This window comes from Falco peregrinus, chromosome 7 (assembly GCF_023634155.1).
Source record: "Falco peregrinus isolate bFalPer1 chromosome 7, bFalPer1.pri, whole genome shotgun sequence".
Taxonomy (NCBI): Eukaryota; Metazoa; Chordata; class Aves; order Falconiformes; family Falconidae; genus Falco; species Falco peregrinus.
The window spans coordinates 76,813,416-76,832,917 of NC_073727.1; the positions used below are offsets into that span (position 1 = coordinate 76,813,416).

Consider the following 19,502-nt stretch of genomic DNA (forward strand, 5'->3'; position numbering starts at 1 on the left):
CAACTGAAAAGATTTTGCTAAAAACATACCTTCTAGATAGGCTTACAGACTAAATATTTTTTAAATTTTTATCTGATTGGAGATGAAAAAGAACAAAAACTTGCATAGGAGAAAGACCTGGGTTACTGAATATTCAGATCTTTACAGTCTTGGGATTTTGTACTCTGAAATTCCTTGTATTTTGGGTGTCTTCTCTTTCACTCCATCCATGGCCTTCACTTCACTTCAGTGTTCTTCATTTCAGTGTTCACTTCACTTCACTTCACAGTCCCTTCACTTCAGTGTTTCTCACAGTAATATCACAAGATAATTTTATTGTGAGAATTTTCTTCAGTTGTTTCCCCGTTTTCTACTTCAATTTAAAACTTGTTGCATATAGAAATGAAGCAAACAAAAAAATCTTCCTTTGCAACTAAGGTTTTGTATTATCCAATAAAACAAATGGTGGCAAATATTCCTTTACACTTCTTTTTAATCAAAAGCTTGCTCAACACAGGACTCTAAAAGAGGTTACTTGCACCCAGGATTTCCAGATGTTCTAGAAAGAACACTGGGTGTCAAACAGAAGTTCAGAAACAGTTCAAAGTTTCATTCTTGCAGTTGTGAATTACTAGTTCTGCTTAATCATGTTGTTTATGGTTTGTGGTTTTTTTCTTTTTCAATAATGTCTAAGATTTAATTAAGAATACGCCATATTCTAGGCAGCATTTACATTCAAATATTCTCATCTGAAATGAAAAAAATTGTTCTATTCCCTTCTTGTCATGCAAAAAGCAAGTAGTGAAATAACATTTTAATATTAAAACCATTTTTGGACTATATATTTTTTTTCTCAGTATGCTTGACTGGAAGTAGTGACCCAACATGGATAAGTAACAAATCAAACCCTCAATAATTACACTTTCAACCCTTCCAAGCCCCCCAATACACACAGGGACACAGGTGTACACATACACTTCTTAAATCAAAAAAATATTCTGCATAACAAAAGGTATGGTTGTCTTTTCCTGGATTTTTTTTGCATTCCTACCCAAGACACTTTTTAGGTTATTGTAGACATTGCTTTAGCATGAATTAGTATGTACAACCACAGAAATATTTTGCTTAAGCATTAATCAAAATAGGACTCTTGCAAACCCTGGTCAAGAGGGAGAATCTTCTAACCAAGTTGAGAGAGTCATAGAAGATAAATGGTCCTGGAAAATACTAGGAAAAAAGTAAAATAAAGGAAGAAGTGTAGGCTTATTTATTGGTAAGTATGGTAATGTAAATGGTAAAGATGGAGTGTAAACACTTAAGTGAAGAGGCTAACGCAAAATAATATGCTTTTATTTTGCCGAGTCTGTAAAAGAAAAGCAATGCCTTACCTGTTAGATCTTAAATGTGTTAATGCCATCTTCATACACAATAAAATTATCATTGTCAGGGGCTGTGGTCATTCCTTGTGATGGAATCTTCAAACAGCAAATTTACTGGACCACAGGCAATCTGTGGTACAGCACTTACAGAAGCAACTGTAGAACCCCAGGAAAGCAACAGTCATTAACAGAATACAGAAGAGAAGTACAGGCAGTATGAGTGACAAATAAGTACTACAGCTGCTCTTCTTAAAATAAACCAAAACAATTATGAAAAGATCGTGGTGTCCTAACCTTACAGTAAAACTATTGCTTCTTGTATGTGGAAGTTGCTGTTGAGTTAAACAGAGATACACTTTTAACATGCATGCAGAATTATAGAGAGGCTGTCTTTTCTCCACAAAATATTTATATTTTTACCCCTGAGGAGAAAGGCAATGTTTACTTGGTCAGAAGCAGAATTAGTAAAAAAGTGGCTTTCTTATAATAAACAAAACTCAAAAACATCACCAAAATTCTCCTAAGCTTCTTAGAACTGTTTCTTTATTGGTCCATACTGTATATAGTTCACATCTGAATAAAGAGAGTGAACAGTGAGTGTAATAAGCCACCAAAATTAGACTTTTCATATTCTTTTGCCAAAAGAAACAAGCTTAGATGCAAAGTACATTTTTCAGTGTTCTAGCTCTGATACTAATGAATTATAAATGGGTGAATCTAGAGCCCAACTCAACCTTTCAGTAATTGTAGTCTTCTTTTTTCACTGAGGAAATAACCTAGGAAAAAAAAAAAAAGAACCTTCTTTTTGTTCCTTTTTTTTTTTTTTTTTTTTTTTCCCTTTTATGATCATCTTTGCTTTCTGATAATGCTTTGATTAGTGTACCAGCTGATTCAGGCTATAGTTCAATTTTTCACCACTGTTTGCAGCAGAAACTATTCAAGCATCTGCCCTGCTCCCTTTTCAGCCATTTATTCATATGTTCCTCTTGCAGTTCAATGCTTCTTCAGTTGAACCTGTGTAATTTACTAGAGACTCATATGGGATTATGACTTTAATCCAGATCAGTGAAATGATAACTTAAAAACCCAGCTGTCCACATACTTTTTTTTTTTTTTTTTTTTCCCCTTCTTCTTTTTTTCTTGTTAAGTAGAAACTCTGTTCTAAGCATACTTTCTTCAGGGACAAAGCTATCCTAGGAGATACACTTCCCCAGTAATTTAATCTCACGCTTCACCACTGTGGATCACCCTACCGGCTTGGAAGATGTGTTGTAATGAAAGCTTTTGTTGTAGATTTCACTTTGATTTTACTGAGGCTGCTGGTTTATATTGCATTATTATAAATCAATTATATCTATATAAATAATATGCAGTATGAGAACACGTTTTGAAGAATACAACAAGGAAAACACATAGTTTTTAAGCTTCTTTTGCCATCAGATAAAATTCATATCAAAACAAACCTGTAGGTGGCTAACTTAGTAACACGAATATAGTGTGTAAGTATAGAACTTTGGTGAGTGAATGCAGTTTTCTTGTAATACGTTCCCAGTCTGGCCACATTTGTCACTGATTTTTTTGTACCTTCCTCTAATTGTTGGTCTGATTAAGTTATGACGAACATCACATGATGATGTGCTGAATTATCTTAACTACAAATTCTATGTCATTGATAAAGATATTATGTTGAAATCCCCAGTTAAAAATCTTCATGGACTGAGTAATTACATAGAAAGCTGACCAAGTGTTGCCTGAGAACAGCTTGGTTTATGTACTTATGTTTTCACTAAGGTTTTAGAGCAGAGTTTCCATTGTAACAACCTGAACACAAGACTTGGAGGATGATTCTATTTCTCTTAGAAATTCTAACAGATACAACTGGAATAAAACATCAAGTCCTTAACTGGGATCTTACTCCTGCAAAACTGACATGTGCCAACAGGGCAATTCACGTAAACAGTTGCACAAGGGGAAAACATAATGAGATTACTTACATGAATACAAATATGTTCAATATTTTTAAAGTTTTAGAATGATTTAAAAAATTCATTGAAAAATTATTCTTTCATTTAATTCACTTAAATAGATGTTACAAAGGGACTGATATAATTTTGTTATTTCATTAGTTGAAAAATATAGCTATAACAATTTCAATACATTATTTCGTTGATAACTATGACTATTACTCCATCAAAATTTGCAGGAAAATAATTTACAGTGCTCTTTCTTTTCATGTGATTAAGTCTCTTCTCTCATTTGTACTTTGTTACTTTCTTCTAAAATGTCTATTATTATGCTGATCACCCTCAACATATTCATATGGCAGTGTAGAGAAATGGAATAATGAAGTCCTGTTAGCATTAGATAGATACTCAATAGATCACAGAAAGAAGCTTTTGGAAACAAATAGCTTTTGTATCTTGTGGTTGTATTTTGCTAGCTAGTGTTTGCATGACAAGGATTTGGTAGCAGGGGGGTTAAAGAGGTGGCTTCTGTGAGAAGCTGCTAGAACTTTCCCCCATGTCTGGTAGAGCCAATGCCAGCCAGCTCCAAAATGGACCCACTGCTGACCAAGACTGACCCCATCAATGATAGCGGCAGCACCTCCAAGATAACATATTTAAAGGGGGTGTGTGGGGTGGGAACAACTGCAGAGCAGCAGCGGTCAGAGGAGGGGAGTGAGAATATATGAGTGCAACAGCTCTGCAGACACCCAAGGTCAAGGGAGGAGGTACTCCAGGCACCAGAGCAAGGATTTCCCTGCAATCTCTGGTGAAGACCATGGTGGGGCAGGCTGTCCCCCTGCAGCCCATGGAGGTTAATAGTGGAGCAGATCTCCACCTGCAGCCCATGGAGTAACCCATGCTGGAGCAGGTAGATGCCTAAAGGAAGCTGTGACCCATGGGAAGCCCATGCTGGAGCAGGTTTTCTGGCAGGACTCATGACCTCGTGGGGGACCTTGCTGGAGCAGCCTGCTCCTGAAGGACTGCACCTCATGGAAGGGACCCACGCTTGAGCAGTGGGTGAAGAACTGCAGCCTCTGGGAAGGATCCCTGATGGATTACAGAGGATTGTCTCCTGTGGGAGGGACCCCATGCTGGAGCAGGGGAAGAATGTGAGGGGGAAGGAGTAGCAAGGACAATATGTGATAAACTGACCGTAAACTCCTTCCTCATCTTTCTGTGCTGCTGATAGGGGAGGAATTGGAAAGATCAGGAGTAAAGTTATGCCTGGGAAGAAGGGAATGGTAAAAGGAAGGTGTTTTTAGTTTTTATTTCTCATTGCCCTAGTCTGATTTGATTGGCAATAGATTAAACTTACTTCCCCAAGTCTAGTCTGTCTCACTTGTGACTGTAATTGGTGAGTGATCTCTCCCTGTCTCTATCTCTACCCATGAACTTTTTGTCATAATTTTCTTCCCTTGTCCAGCTGAGGAAAGGACAGATAGAGGAGCTTTGGTGGACACTTGGCATTGAGCCATGGTCAAACTGTTTATCAAGAGTAGATGGAAGAGCTATTTTTTTTTTCCCTACAGCAAACACCACAATCTGACTGTGATCATGAAGTAAAGGGCTTCTTCACTCATTCTTATTACTCTGTCTAGTTTAAAGGTTGGATAATCCCAGCTAACCTTCTAAGATGCTGGACTAAATGATTAAACTACTTACTGTGATACAACAATGACTAGCCTTTCAAAAAAACTTAAATAAGCACCTCATTTCTTTCTAGAAACACACTTAATTAATTTCAAAAGCTTCAGGTAGGTTCTTACTATACATTGTAAGCAACTCTGTTAGTATTTCATTGTCCCTTGGAAAGATGATCCAGTATATATAATTCTAAATTATTATTTAAGGTTTAGAAGCCAAATTAAATTAAATCACAAATTTCATGGAAGTTATGTATTCAGAGAGTAGAATGTTGCATATTTTACCTGAAATGTTTCTACTTTTTGATGTCTAGATTTATCAAACAGAAGGAAAATGTCAATTGGACCTTCACAGAGAATGTGCAAAACTAGATGGGCAGAACTGTTTTATTTAATTTAATAACTAATTTTTACTGTTGTGCAAAGTACCAAATGACTTCAGCCTTACAAGATGACACTGAGAATATTTCTGACAATATAAAAAACTTTGTTAGCTATTTAATAGTAAATATTTCTAAAGAATCCAAAGCAAAAAAGAAAACCAAGTATCAGTCCAATTAAACTTTCAGTATACTGACTGTATATTCAGTCTAAAGAAATTTTAATAAGAAGGTAAGAAAGCATGAATGTTAGAAGAAACTAAATCACATGCAAATAATGGAGACCTATATGACAGATATATAGTAACAGTAATGGTCTTTTTCAGGCTGACTTCTCCCCCTTGAACACAGCATCTTGTCTACCTATCATTACCTTATTGTAACTTAAAAAAACCTAGGGAAATGCATGTTGAGCTTAATACATCTGTAATTTAAAATGTTTAACAAGAATCTCCCAATGAAACAAAGAAAGCTCAAATTTCTGGTAGCTGGAATGCATTAGAATTTTTTAATTGTGGAGTTGGATCACTTTGTATGTATTTATTTATTTTTATTGGAAGATTTTTTTTTTATAATTCAAGCAGTAAGTAAGATGTCTAGCCACTCATTTAATTAGAGCCTGAGATAACGTGAATATTACTTCACTCAAAATGGATTTTTTTAACGTATCAATCAGAATTTAAGAATAAGATTATAAGGATTTCTTGTAGCAATTTTATATGGCAAATGTCACCCAGTCAACAAACATTAAAAGATTAAATAAATAAATAAAAAGATAAAGATTAAAGCTGCTTTAGGCAAACCTAAAAAGTCCCTGCAGTCCAAGGCAGTAGGACACATTTTGAAACAAATCTATTAGCAATTAATCTATTAAAAATCTTTCCATTTGATATTTAAAGACTGTGAAATGGCTTAGATATTTGAGAGTTAGACAATTATATTGTTTACTTTCTTTACTCACCATTACCCTACACCAATACTTCACTCTTTGTGGCTAGACAGAGTATGAAGGGCTGTCTGCTTGGTCATTGCTACTGGATGAGGAACTTTTCTCCATCCTTGCTACTGGATAGAACTTTTTTTCTAGAGGTTTTTTAGTGGAATTCATACTAGTCAGCTATATCAAATCCAGAATATGAAGAGCTGATTATTCCTAAATAGCTGCCTTGCATGCAGCTTTGTACCTTTTCCTCTTTTCCGATTTGTCAAAATCAATTTGAATTCTATCTCTCTCCCATGTACTTGGAGCTTGTACTCATTTTGTCCTTCCTGGAAATTTAATATTCCTTCTCATTCAAGTCATTAGTGCAATTATTGAGTCAAGTCTGTAAAAGAAATATTTCCTTTCATTTTGACAGCTCATGTCCACATGTGAGGCAAGATTCTTAGCTCCTAGACAGTGTAGCTTGAATTTGTTGTGTTAAGCGATCCTAAGGAGAAAGGACAAGAATCCTGTAGTCTCAACTAAGGGTCTTAGCAGGATAGTAACTGTTTCATAAACTACTGACTTCCTTTCTGAACAGAGACCTTGCTTTCATAAGATGATGGCGTGTTCCTGTGCTTTAAATACCCTAAAATGTCACAGTTAAAATACTTTCTGTGGAAACAGATGTTTTAACAGCACAAAATGAAGAAGAATTCAAACCTAATATTTTACCTTCTAGGGGTGTGTGTGTGTGTTTATATATATGCATATAATTCCTACACCAAAGAAAGGGCTTCTTTCCCAGGTACATTTTAAAAGAAAGTGGTGGCAATTTTTTGACATTTCAGTCATGTCAATGTGGCTTTGGGAAATGTCCACTGGATTGGTGATGTCAGCATTGTTAGCTTATTTGGCTATAGTACCAGAGAATGGTCCTGTTCCATTATCATTTCTATAGAGACAAAAGCAAAGAATCCCATCAGTTCAAACAGCCAATAGTCTAGTGGCATAGGCACTCACATGCAGCATTAGCAAGCAAGCTCCTAACAGAATGTTTATGTCCTTCGGCACAGACATTCATAACCTGGCACTGAGCTCCTCTGGCCTGGACGCTCACTGCTGTGATACACTATTTCACAGTAGATGTGAAGTAGGTAAGAAAGAAGTGTGATGGCATTAGCAAAGTGTCACTATTCAGCAATAGCACCATATAGAGCCATAATTACATTACCTCTGAGATCAATTGAGCAAATCTACTCAATGGATGTGTCTTCATTTTCACTCAAGTTGACATAATTAGGAATTTCTTCATTAAGTAGTTTAGTCATAAATGGCTCTGGAAAAAAAGAAGAAACAAACATTTGGGTTTGATTCTCCTGCTTTTTTAAGGTGTTTTGTTTCTATTGTGAGCATAGACTGAAGAAGTCTTCCAAGACATTTTTTCAAAATCAGAGTAATTTTGCTAAGGAAAAGTATTTGTGAGGAGGTGGATTTTTCTTTGTATGAGGAGAACTTCATTGGTATATTCATGATGCGCGCTGCTGAAAACTTTGTTTAGAAAGCATGTAGCATATTAAAGGAAATGTGTTGACTGGGCAGATGCAAAAATACTTAAGGAAAAAGATATCCCACCATAACAAGCAAACAGAGAGAGGAGTCATAGGCTGATGGTGGATGAGAGGGTTACAGATTCTGTGTTATATGATCAAATAACTCTTCAAAAACTAAATATCAGATTTGATATTTGTTTTTACTTCTTTATGCTTATTATTTCTCAAAGTAATATTCATTCCCCATTGATTTAATTAAATTTGACCTATATTTTATAGATCGAGAAATTCAAATGAAGACCAAACATATGTGTTAAAATGGTTTTCCTAAGTTCCTCATACAGTACTGAAGGGATATTTAAATGCAGAAAGAAGCTGTACTGCTAATGGTATTTTTAGGTTACAGTTGGAAAGTTCAAAGCAGAATCATCTTTAAAATAAATCTAAACAAATTCAAAGAATATGACTTATTCACATGAGTTTTGGAGGAAAATATTTTCTGAAGAAAACATCCATCCTAAAATCACTGATTACCTTGCAAATACATGATAAAAACAGTGTCCTTGTAAAGGAGATTTTTCTTGGTTTTTTGTATGGATACTGAGAAACAGAACATCTGAAGAATGTGTTAGAAGTTATACATAGGCTATTACCACATAGCACAAAATGATTTAAATGCATTTGTAAAGTGAAACAGTTGGTGCTGAGGACAAGAATCTACATTATCCAAATTTCTGAAGTTCCTTTGGACCAGTTCTAGCTTGGTTCTGTGCACTGAATACTCATCAGTAGTCAGAGTTCACAAGCTACACTCATGGCGAGTTTCATCCAGTTTATTTTTATGTGAAAGAAAAGTGGTTCATTCTAAAAGCACTCTAGGATGTGTGGAGCTGGAGGTGTAAGGAAGTAGGGATGACTGGAAGTTGTTCTTTTTCAAAAGCACGCTAGGACTTGATCTAAAATGCTAATTTAGAAGCATCCACGTAGATTGTAGAGGGCAAGTGAGAGCTTAAACTAGAATGTAACTCCCAGCAACTGGTTGTTAAAAGTTCTGATTAAATATGTTAGTGCTTACTTCATGGAACTTTCTTGCTGTCTTAGTTTCAGTGTTCATATTTTGAAGATTTGTATTTTGCTTCCTATCAACTCCCATTTCAGTGATTTGTATGGAATATCTGCAGTTACTCTCTGGGGTATCCTGCCACACTCCCCTAGATGTCATACAACTGTCCAGATCAGTTGCATGTGGGACTGTGTTGCAATTTCCTTTCAACCACAGACCTAAGTTTTTGCACTTTGGAAGCTGCTGTATAGAAAATTGATTATATGTGAGCAAACCAGGTATGGAATTGTGTGTCAGGGCCCTGAGTGCATTGCTCCAGTTTGGAGGGTTTGGCTGTGGGGGTCAGCTCATAGCCCAAGTCGTGGAGGTCGGGGAGCAGCACTGTCAAACTATTACTGTGGTTGTTCTGTGTATGGAAGTATTGAGCTTGCTGTCAAATTTAGTTGTGTACACCAACAGCAACAACATATCCAAAAGGCTTAGGAAACCATATAGTATATCTTTTTCAGCACCTTCCTTTGGGAAGTAAGTTTTCCTTTATTGTTTTTTATTTGCTTGTTTTCTCTGGGGGTTTTGTTTGTTGTTGTTTCTGGGAGTATTTCTTGATGATCCTATAGATTTCTTTATTGTTTAAAATATATTCAGATTTCATAATTTAATTTTTCTTTATTTTTATGATTTTTAGGAAAAGCTTTAACTTAAAGGTTTTCTTTAATTCTCCATAATTTTTTCTTCAGAAGATTAAATTCAAAAAATCAACGTCCCACCTACCTTGTCTTAGAGACTGTAAATTTATTAATTAGCTGTTGCAATAAACAGTTCTAGAATTAATTAAGTCTTCAAAATAAAAAGAGTAATAGTATTTTGCCTTTAAATAATTACTATCATGTTATTAATAATGATACAGCATTTTACATCTTCAAAGAATTCTGCAAGTTATTGCTAATTAAACCTCACAAGACTTCTGTGAATTCATTCTGCATTATTATTATACAAGTTTTCTAGCTAAACCCCTAAGGACTGGAATCATAATAGGGTTTTAGGCACCAAGAATCTCTTCAGACACCAAAACTAGTCAATATTGCTGTACACAAAAGTCTGACCCAGCCTTGCACGTGAGGTCTCTAGCTACTTAAATTTGTGCTGGCTCACATGTTTCCAGATGCCAGCTCAGCTTTGGCCGCAAAGGTGGAGGAAATAGCTGTCTGCTCTGCCTGAAGGTACCAAGCTGAACTGTTCGTGTTATCTTCTCCTTATCCTGTGAAGTTTAATAACTGATCTTAATTACTAACAGATTCAATTTTAGCTATTGTTCTAGGCTGTAACTTAAAGAACAGAGGAACAAATAAGTGTTATATTCATACAAGTTTAATCAGCCGGAGCAATGAATTCTTCATAAATTTTTAGGAATGTACATGGAAACAACTGCCTAAATCCTGAAGAATCAAATCTCTGGTGTTTTGCTGAAAGGAGCTAGTTTCACTCTTTTATCTGCTAGACAAACACATTTCTGTGTCACAATTAAGGAATAAATGAAAAGCAAGAACATCACTCTCTTTCAATGCCCTAACTACTGAAGGAGATGATATTTTAACAATCAACACAGTTCTCCATTGAATACTTATTTACTTCAAGAGTTCCTTGGCTTCTACAATTATGCATTATTAGGACTTCTGAAAACTTGGTGTGCAACAAATGAGCCCTGCAAAAACTAAGGTCCTCTCTGAGTCTAGTTAAAACGTTGAAAGGTGATTACTAAATAAAATTAATTTACTTTGTGTACACCCTATTGGGACATATCTGTGTGGTTCTGCATTACATTCTCAGGAGATAAATTTCAAGTTAAATATATTCGAGCATGAAGATTCATATCAGAATTCATCAACATGAGGAGTGTCCCAGTGACTTCAACAGAAAGAGATGTCAGAAGGTAAGATTTCAAAATGCATTAGCTCATTTAGATATTGTGCTTGTTAGAAAATTTAGACTTTAAGCCAAATGTCTTGAGATCCCTTTCAGCCTTCTTGATCTTTTGATCCCCCACAAGCGTTGCAGCATTTCAGTACTTAAAGGGGGCATATAAGAAAGATGGGGACAGACTTTTTAGCAGGACCCATAGCAATAGGACAAGGGGGAATAGTTTCAAACTAAAGAGGGTAGATTCAGACTAGATATAAGGAAGAATTTATTTACAGCAAGAGTGGTGAAACACTGGAACAGGTTGCCCAGAGAGGTGGTAGATGTCCCATTCCTGGTAACATTCAAGGTCAGGTTGGATGGGGCTCTGCACAAGCTGATCTAGTTGAAGATGTCCCTTCTTACTGCAGAGGGGTTGGACTAGATGTTCTTTAAAGGTCCCTTCCAACCCCAACTATTCTATGATTCTGTGGTCTAAGATATTAAAGAATACTGGCATATCCTCTCCTAGGATGAATGCTTTAACAGCTGAAATTGCTTTCCCATTTAATTTACATTAATTTAGGTTTATTTTTTCTAAACAAAATAAAAGATTCTTGGTGAAACAATGAAGTAATTCTGTCCATGTAGCATGTATTTTTACACTTTCTTGAGTAAGTATTTTTACCTTTAAGAAATAGTGTACAATGAACAAAATATCTCCTTCTCATACAGCAGTATTTCTTGTGAAACTGAGTCTATAAGTTATGTCCACTATGGCACATCCTAGAGAAATTCAAATTCCTAGGAATGATAAACTGAAGTGCTTGTAGAATGTATATGTCAATAAGTAGCTAATTGCCCTGGTTTCACTGGATATAGAATTTTCTTCTTAGTAGCTGGTGCAGTGCTGTGTTTTGGATTTGGTGAGAGAACAATGTAGATAATATAGAGATGTTTTTAGTTGTTTCTAAGTAATGTTTATATTAAGTCAAGGACTTTTCAGTTTTCTTGGGCCCTATCAGTGGGAAGGCTGGAGGTGCACAAAAAATTGTGAAAGCCTGGACAGCTGACCCAAACTAGCCAAAGGGATATTCCATACCATGGCATGTCATGCTCTGTATATAAATCTGGAGGAAGAAGAAGGAAGCGGGGTACATTTGGAGTTACGGTGTTTGTCTTCCCAAGTCACTGTTATGCATAATGGAGACCTGATTTCCTGGAGATGGCTGAACACCTGCCTGCTGATGGGAAATAGTGAATGAATTCCTTGTTTTGCTTTGCTTGCGTGCACGGCTTTTGCTTTCCCTATTAATCTGTCTTCATCTCAGCCCAGGAGTTTTTTCACTTTTACTCTTCTGATTCTCTCCCCCAACCCACTGTCGGGGGAGTGAGTGAGCGGCTGTGAAGTACTTAGTTGCCAGCTGGGGTTAAACCACAACACTAACAGATAACCCATGATTTTGCAGAAGCTTGAATGCTCTCTACAGTTAAAAGTAATGACAATTGAGCAATAGAGATTTGCTCCAAAAAGCTATGTTTTAATTAGTATGAAGTAGGACTTAGGTGTAAGGTAGATGTCTGAATCTAACACTCCCTTTTCACTATACATAACCACACTATATATGGGCTTGAGTGTAGTCCTATGTTTCTTTAACAAAATTTAAAAAGTTTCACAATCTCATTGCTTTGTATGTGCCTCGAAAATTCTCTGAAGTATCAGGATACTACTTAAAGCAAATGGAAGAATGGCAATCATTGTTTTTAACACAATAGCTGAAAGAGAAAAACAGCACTTGTCATTCATTAGTCTGTTTACTCAAAGGGTTAGACATTCTCCTGCAAAAACAATGGATTAATTACCTTTTCTTTCTGAGAAGCTAGAAAATTACTTTTCTCCTCTCCCTTGCAAATAACCCAGTCAGCAGACTTTTTAAGAAAGACAGTGCAGAAATAAACCTGTATCTTTACCATCTACCTATGTAAAGAGCTAAAGGACAAGATCTGTATGTGGTCATCTTTCCCTGTGTGCACCTTAAAGGAAGAGGACAAATTCTGTTCTCTGTTCCTGCTGAAATAACTTTTAGGTCTAATGGCTTCACCTTTACAGTGCTGAATTCCATCTGGCCACACTGGGAGCTTTGAAACTTAATGCTCACAGTGAGTTGTCTAAGATAGTCTGCTCTGGTCTTCTAACATCTATCAGGTACTAAACTTCTGGGTAAGGCATTAAAAGGTCATATTCTTCTCCACAGATTTGTGGAGAATCTGGGAGTTCAAAGTGAGTACCTTTTCCTCTCCAATAAGATGCATTATAGGTGTTTCCTATACTTATATATACTTATATATATATACTTTTATATATATATATATATATATAAAACCCCTAAATTTTCTCCACACACACCTCCAGCCTATGCTCAGTATGGTGCTCAACATAACCAGGAGAATTTGCAATGGCAATGGTTAAATTCAGTGATGGTATCCTAGCCTGGTGCATGCCAACAATCTATAACATACCTTTCCACCCCAAGAATTTACCAGAGAAGTATTGTGAGAACATTGCCACAAGAGGTTGTAGACATGAAGGTAAAGAGGGGAAAAAAATAAAATATGCATTTATTCTCCTTGTTGTCTTTCCTTAAGTATGGAAAAGATGTTTAGTCATCAAGCAACCTTCAGAAAGAATGAGAAGTTTATTTGTCTCCTGATTTCATTATGAGGACCTTAAATTAGAAGATCCATGTTTAGTTCTAAGGACAAAATCTGTATTTCCTCATCTTATAATGAGTTCTATGGTTTACAAGACTACACATACTTGCACATAAACATGTCCAGTTTTATATTGCTAAAGTTAAACCAATACGCTCCCAATTTTATTTTTTTTTTATTTTATTTTTTGTTTAGATTTAAGGAGAAATAGTAAGAACAGCTTCAGGCCAAAATCAAAGTAAGATTCCTGAGTATAAAAATTAGTATGTCCAAACAAGCAGTTTGACCTGTTTTAAAAATAACTGGTATAAATTAATAAGTATCCAGGGCTTTACTCTCCTATATAGTCGATGTTTGCCAACATCTTTTACCCACTCATTAACTGCTTCATACAAGTCTTCTTGGACATTTCAAAATCCTGAAAGCATATTCCCTGAAAATTCTGTCTCTTAAAATCACAAACATCGTTTCTTTTAAGTAGTAATTTCTTGGTCTGATGATAAACATCTGCAAGAAGGTTCAAGTGGAAGGAGCACTGATTGTGCTCTATATCCATTGGAGAAGTAATACGCTGTTAGCAGTATTCTGCTAAATAAATACTGCAGGGGGACTATACCATATAAACTCTACCATGTAAATATGCAACGACGTCTCTCATTCAAACAAGATTGCTTTTCAACCTTTTCTGAATGTATCTTTCCAATTTATTTTGAAAATTTGACTAGGAACTAGAGAGACAATGCAATGTGAATGCATTATTAAAATCACATAACAAACTCAAGACATCCCAGTAGCCTAAATAACCTGTTTGGAGGATAAATGACTAATCTTGCCCATGTGGGTTAAAATTATTTGTAAAAAACCCTAACAGTATGATAGAATTTTTGGTTTTTTTCTTTTTTAATTGGAAAATGTAATGCAAATGTTAAAGAGATTAAACTGTTGAACTTGCCCGTTTTGAAACACACTGCCAAGAGGAAGATTCTGCTCTAGGCAGAGGAATATATCTCATGGGAAGAAGGTACTGTATGCTTTGCCTCAATTTCTGAAACATGCGTTTCTAATATGCTGATGAAGGGTAAAATATGTCTCCCAGTAGAACATGACATGATTCTCATCACTTTATTTTATGCTTCCAATCTACTGCTTCATAGACTTTTCAGAATGGAGCCATCTTGAAAATTATGCTTTCACTCACCTGTAATTTTAATAAACTAGCTGGGTGAAGAGATTCATCGAAGCATGAATAAATATGAAATATAGAAGAATCTTTGTAAGAAATAAATGATATAAGCATACACTTGTTGACTTCACAATATTATGGGAATATACCTGTAATAAATGTATTGACTATTCTATAAAAAGCACCATAATACCACAATATTGCTGTTATCATAATTAGGCAGGGCTTTTTTTTCCTAAGATGAAAATGCCCATAGCACAGTGCTGTATTTTTATCTCCTAGTTAAGAGGTCATTAATAAGGCATCTATTGTGGATTAATATTTCTATAGGGAATAACTATCAAGGATAAATGCTAAGAGCAAAACAACCTGATGTTTCTGGACCTCTGATTAGTGAACCATAATCATGTTAGTAAGCTTCACAGACTCCTGATCAAAACAAAGTGTTATGTGAAAATAGGCTCTTGAATTTAAGATATCCCTAGTGTCTGTGGTGACTCCTTTTTTAATACGACAGAAAATGCACACAGTTAAAATTGAATTGAACATAAATAATTTCATAAACCAGCAAGAGTGGAAGGCTGTCATCTTATAATAGTGTTGTGTATTAAAAATCTAAGAAAAAATAAGGCTTGGAAAATTAGTGTATCCTATATTGTGTAAAGTTAAAGGCAGCACAATAATAATGATCACTTTCATAATACCTAGCATAATGCTGAATATTAATGAATCATATTGACTGTTCAGAAGGATTTATTCATCACAAGATACTTATTAACAGCTAAATAAGATAAGGATTCCTGAGGCCAGATCTGGGAATACACTTGCAGGTGGTGATTGTCACCCTCTGCGTTCTCTGTATTTATATGTTTTCTATGAAAGCATTGGTAGAATTACAGATTGTGTTCTGGTAGCCAAGTTTTTCATATTGAAGTAATAACTTTTATTATACTAGCTAACATAGTTGAAAAAATAAAATTATTTGTCTTAGGTAAGCCCTTAGATTTATAGGTTTGAAACAGAAGTAGCAAATTTCAAAACAAAATATGAATTAAAATTAGTTGTTCCAAGTTTAACCACATGAAATGATCTATCTGATCAATGAGAAAAGAAAACTTAGTCCAAGTTCCAGGAACAAACACAGATTCATCGGTATTATCACTATTATTAACATTCTTAAGGAAACAAATTAACCCAGCTTGGGTCTTAGTTAATTTTACACAGAGAATAAACCCACTGTTTGGTTACTTCCAGAACTCAAGCTAACTTCACTGAAGATATCTCTCTGAACGCTATGTTAATATGTTCTAAATCTAAATAATGCTTCTGGCACCTACATGAGTTTTAAGTTTGCCTTAGGACCAAAATATTTTTCCTGTTAAAAAGCTCCCTTTTTAGGTGGTTCCTATGAGACAAAGTTTTCATTCCAGCGCCCTGATTTATATTCAGTATTATGTTTAATGCTTGAAATGTCAAATATGGTTGGAGATAAGGTATTTGTGTTGAATAAAGAAAGTAAAGATCACACATCAACAAAGCCTTTTCCTGGGACACTGCAGCAGCAAACATTTATAAGTCATGAAGAGTTTGTTTGCTTTGACTGGTATAGAATGCTTCCACAAAATATTCCCGTCATTTCTGTGCCTAAAATGCTTTAAAGTGACTTCTCAGTGATAAGGCTTTAAGAAAAGAATAATTCATTCCATTTTATGTGCAACAAATATACATCTGTTTTATTTCTTAATCCTCTTTTCCTATGTACATTTTCCGGGGTTACTATAGAGAGAAAAAGACAAAGCCATTCCAAGACTCTCAAAGTCCATTATCAGTTTATTCTCTCTTTAGAGTGATTCTTAAAATGATATATTTCAAGTAGGTCTTTTCTGAAATGACATGTAGTCATCAATGATCTTAAAAGAATCAGGAGACCACGTGATCATTTTATGTTCAGTAAATTCCCCAAGAAGGAGAGATTGACGATGATTCTGATTCATGAGAAATAATTACTAGACATATATAGATAATTAAAGTGCTAAGATGTTCAGTTATTCTACAATTTCTTAGCCATTGTTAAATTTATCTTGCCAGTAGCAAAGTAACCCGTTTCCTAAAAAAGAATCCTTGATCCAACTAGGAAAAAATCATACTGGAGTGTCTTCAGAATATTTGCATTAAGTGTGTTCATGAATTAAGTACTTAGATACTCTATAAAACTTAAATCTTACCCAAAAATTAATCCTTAGAGAAAGGACTAGATCACTGTACTGTTTAAATTCCTGGAAATGCAGCTATAAATTGAGACTTATGTCAGCGTGATAGCAATCAACCTATTAGCTTAAGAAAAAAAAAAAAAGACAAAATACAAAAACCTGATATGGCTGGTATAAAAATAAAGTGCTTGTGTTTTGAAAATAAAATAGGTGACTCTGAGTGTCTGTGAAAATAGAACTTTTTTTATTGGTGCCACAGTCTTTGTTGGTGTGAGGTAGCTGTCCCACAGAGGCCAACTGAGTAGATTAGTCCTGTCCACAACTAATCCAAGTATTAGACTTCTAAAGAAGTATTTGTTGCACATTAAAATTGCTGTGTTTACAGGCCAATTCCTGCGTGTCTGGTCATTAAAGTTGTCTTGTTTTGATGCTACCTGAATCTGTAATTCTGGTGGGATTCCAAAAGTCAAGTAACTTGGTTAAGTGGCCTCGGTATACGAATCAGCATCTTTAGAAGCAAAAGGCTGGAATTTACTGTAAAGTTAATGTTTTGCTGCTGGAAGTAGTGTACTAAGGAGAAGCAGGTTTTCAGTTTGTGAGGTCATTATTAACTTGTATTCATTCTTTACTGCAACACAGACCCACCAAAAATTATTAAGATTTCCCTCATTTTATGTAGTTGTTGAACAATAAGAGTTATAGAGTATATTGGATTAATTAATACATGTTATAAGGGTTAAATTATACCTTGCTGTTGAATGAGTGCATGGGGTTGTGAATGCAAAAGTAAGTCTTTTCTGAACAGACAGTCATTGCAACAGCCCAGTACAGGTTATGTCCAAGGAGCACAGAGAAGACAAGGACTAGTTCAGTGCTTCTTCTGGGCTGACTGTTCTTCCACCTGTCCAGTTGTGCAGCCCTGTTATTTCAGTTAAGAATCCTAAAATTCATTTTTTACAGATTAATATTGAACCGGCTTGGTCACCAAACCTGGAAGAATGTATAAATATTAATCAGCACTGTATTTACATCAACAAATATTAATTCCAGTACCTAGTAATGTATATTTTTAACTTTTGTAATGTTTTGACACACAGGCTATGTTGGCACTAGCAAATGAAAAGCTTCAGGCACTGAGATCAACCAGCAGAGTTTAACTTGTGTTTGCACAGCTAAACTCTCTCCCCATCCAAAAAAGGGTGACTGTATCCAAATTAGCTTTGGAATTATATTTGGCCTGTGATAATTCCTGAACTGTCTGGCCATTGGCTGGGAAACTGCTAAAGAGCATGGGCCAAAATGAGGTGTGGGACATGCTAACAGCTCACCAGTTTTCCATGATAGGAATCTAGTGTAACCATACCAAGAAATTAATCCTAACTCTATTTCTGATGCTGCTGTGTCAACCTGTGAAATTGGTCCCAGTATGAAGAATTAAACATTCTTAATGAGTTAATTCTATGTTAAGGAGAGGTACTTAGAATCATGAAAAAAAGAAAAGCAAATTATTCTTCTTGAAGAACGATTTTATAAAAGAGAAGGTCTGACATCAGCAACATTAACAGATCTTTGCACTGAGCGGGGTAAGACTCTGCAATGTAGTAGAAAAGCCCATGAGAATTTACCGGTTAAACTTCCTTATAGATTCAGGGGTTCTCTGTAGTATGATAATCTACCTATTTAAGACCTCTAGGGAAGCTAAGAATATCTTTTTAAACAGAAATTCTTCTGAACATCCTTTGCTGGCATTTATGCCTACTGAGAGAATGGGATTTAAATGTTGGTACCAATTTTTCATGTGAACTATATAATTAAATTAGTGAAGCAGTAGGAGCAATGACATATGCAAAGCAAGTCAGAGCATAGTAAGGTGGGTTTTGTCTTTGTATAAATTCTGAAATAAATACTCCTTACCATAAGTAACTGTGAAAAACTATATATGTGATTTATTTTTAGGTGCAAAGCCAGAGGGGAACTGTTTGCCATTAAATGATGGAGTTACCCTGCTCACAGCACAGGTGTATGAACGCTGTTTACACAGAAGTGAAGAGTGATCAGGAAAACTGGCCAAAGGCAAGGAAAAGTAGTTAAGTCAACAAAGCAAGAATGGTCATTTCAATGAATTGGAGCCATATTTGGAAATACATTCCTAATCCTCAGATTTAGAAAAGTTCACAACACAGCAGTTGCTAGGTGATCAGATTTCCTTCCAAGGTAGTTTATTATGCCACTAGTGTACTTCCATAAAGAAATTATAAGGTCATTTTCGCTATGAATCTTTTTGCCATACAAGGTGAAGGTCTTTGTACGGTTTCATGGAGCTGATGTTCATTCATCAGCACCTAACGCTGTCTGACATGCCACCTCGTGGGGCTTTAGCTGCCTCTTCAGAATGGCAAAAGTCCTGTTGTCAGCCGTATGCAGATGTCTTGAATAGCTTTACTGTTTCAGAAAATTAACTGAGCTTGAATGGCTAATGCAAATGGATGAATTACATTCACTGAGGTTGATGGGGCAAGAACTGGTCTGGTTTTTTGTATCCTACAGAAGTCACTTCCAATTTTAAACATTCTTCA

General features: G+C 35.5%; 1 long non-coding RNA gene across 1 annotated transcript in view; it reads right to left on the reverse strand.

The window, feature by feature from the left end:
• Positions 1-1,431: 1,431 nt before the first annotated feature.
• LOC129784901 (uncharacterized) overlaps positions 1,432-19,502 on the reverse strand; it is a 43,542-nt gene continuing 25,471 nt past the window's right edge. The window contains exons 2-3 of the long non-coding RNA XR_008748119.1: positions 7,544-7,648; positions 1,432-1,514 (exon numbers count right to left, since the gene is read on the reverse strand). This is a non-coding gene — a long non-coding RNA (uncharacterized LOC129784901). The remainder of the gene's footprint in view (positions 1,515-7,543; positions 7,649-19,502) is intronic.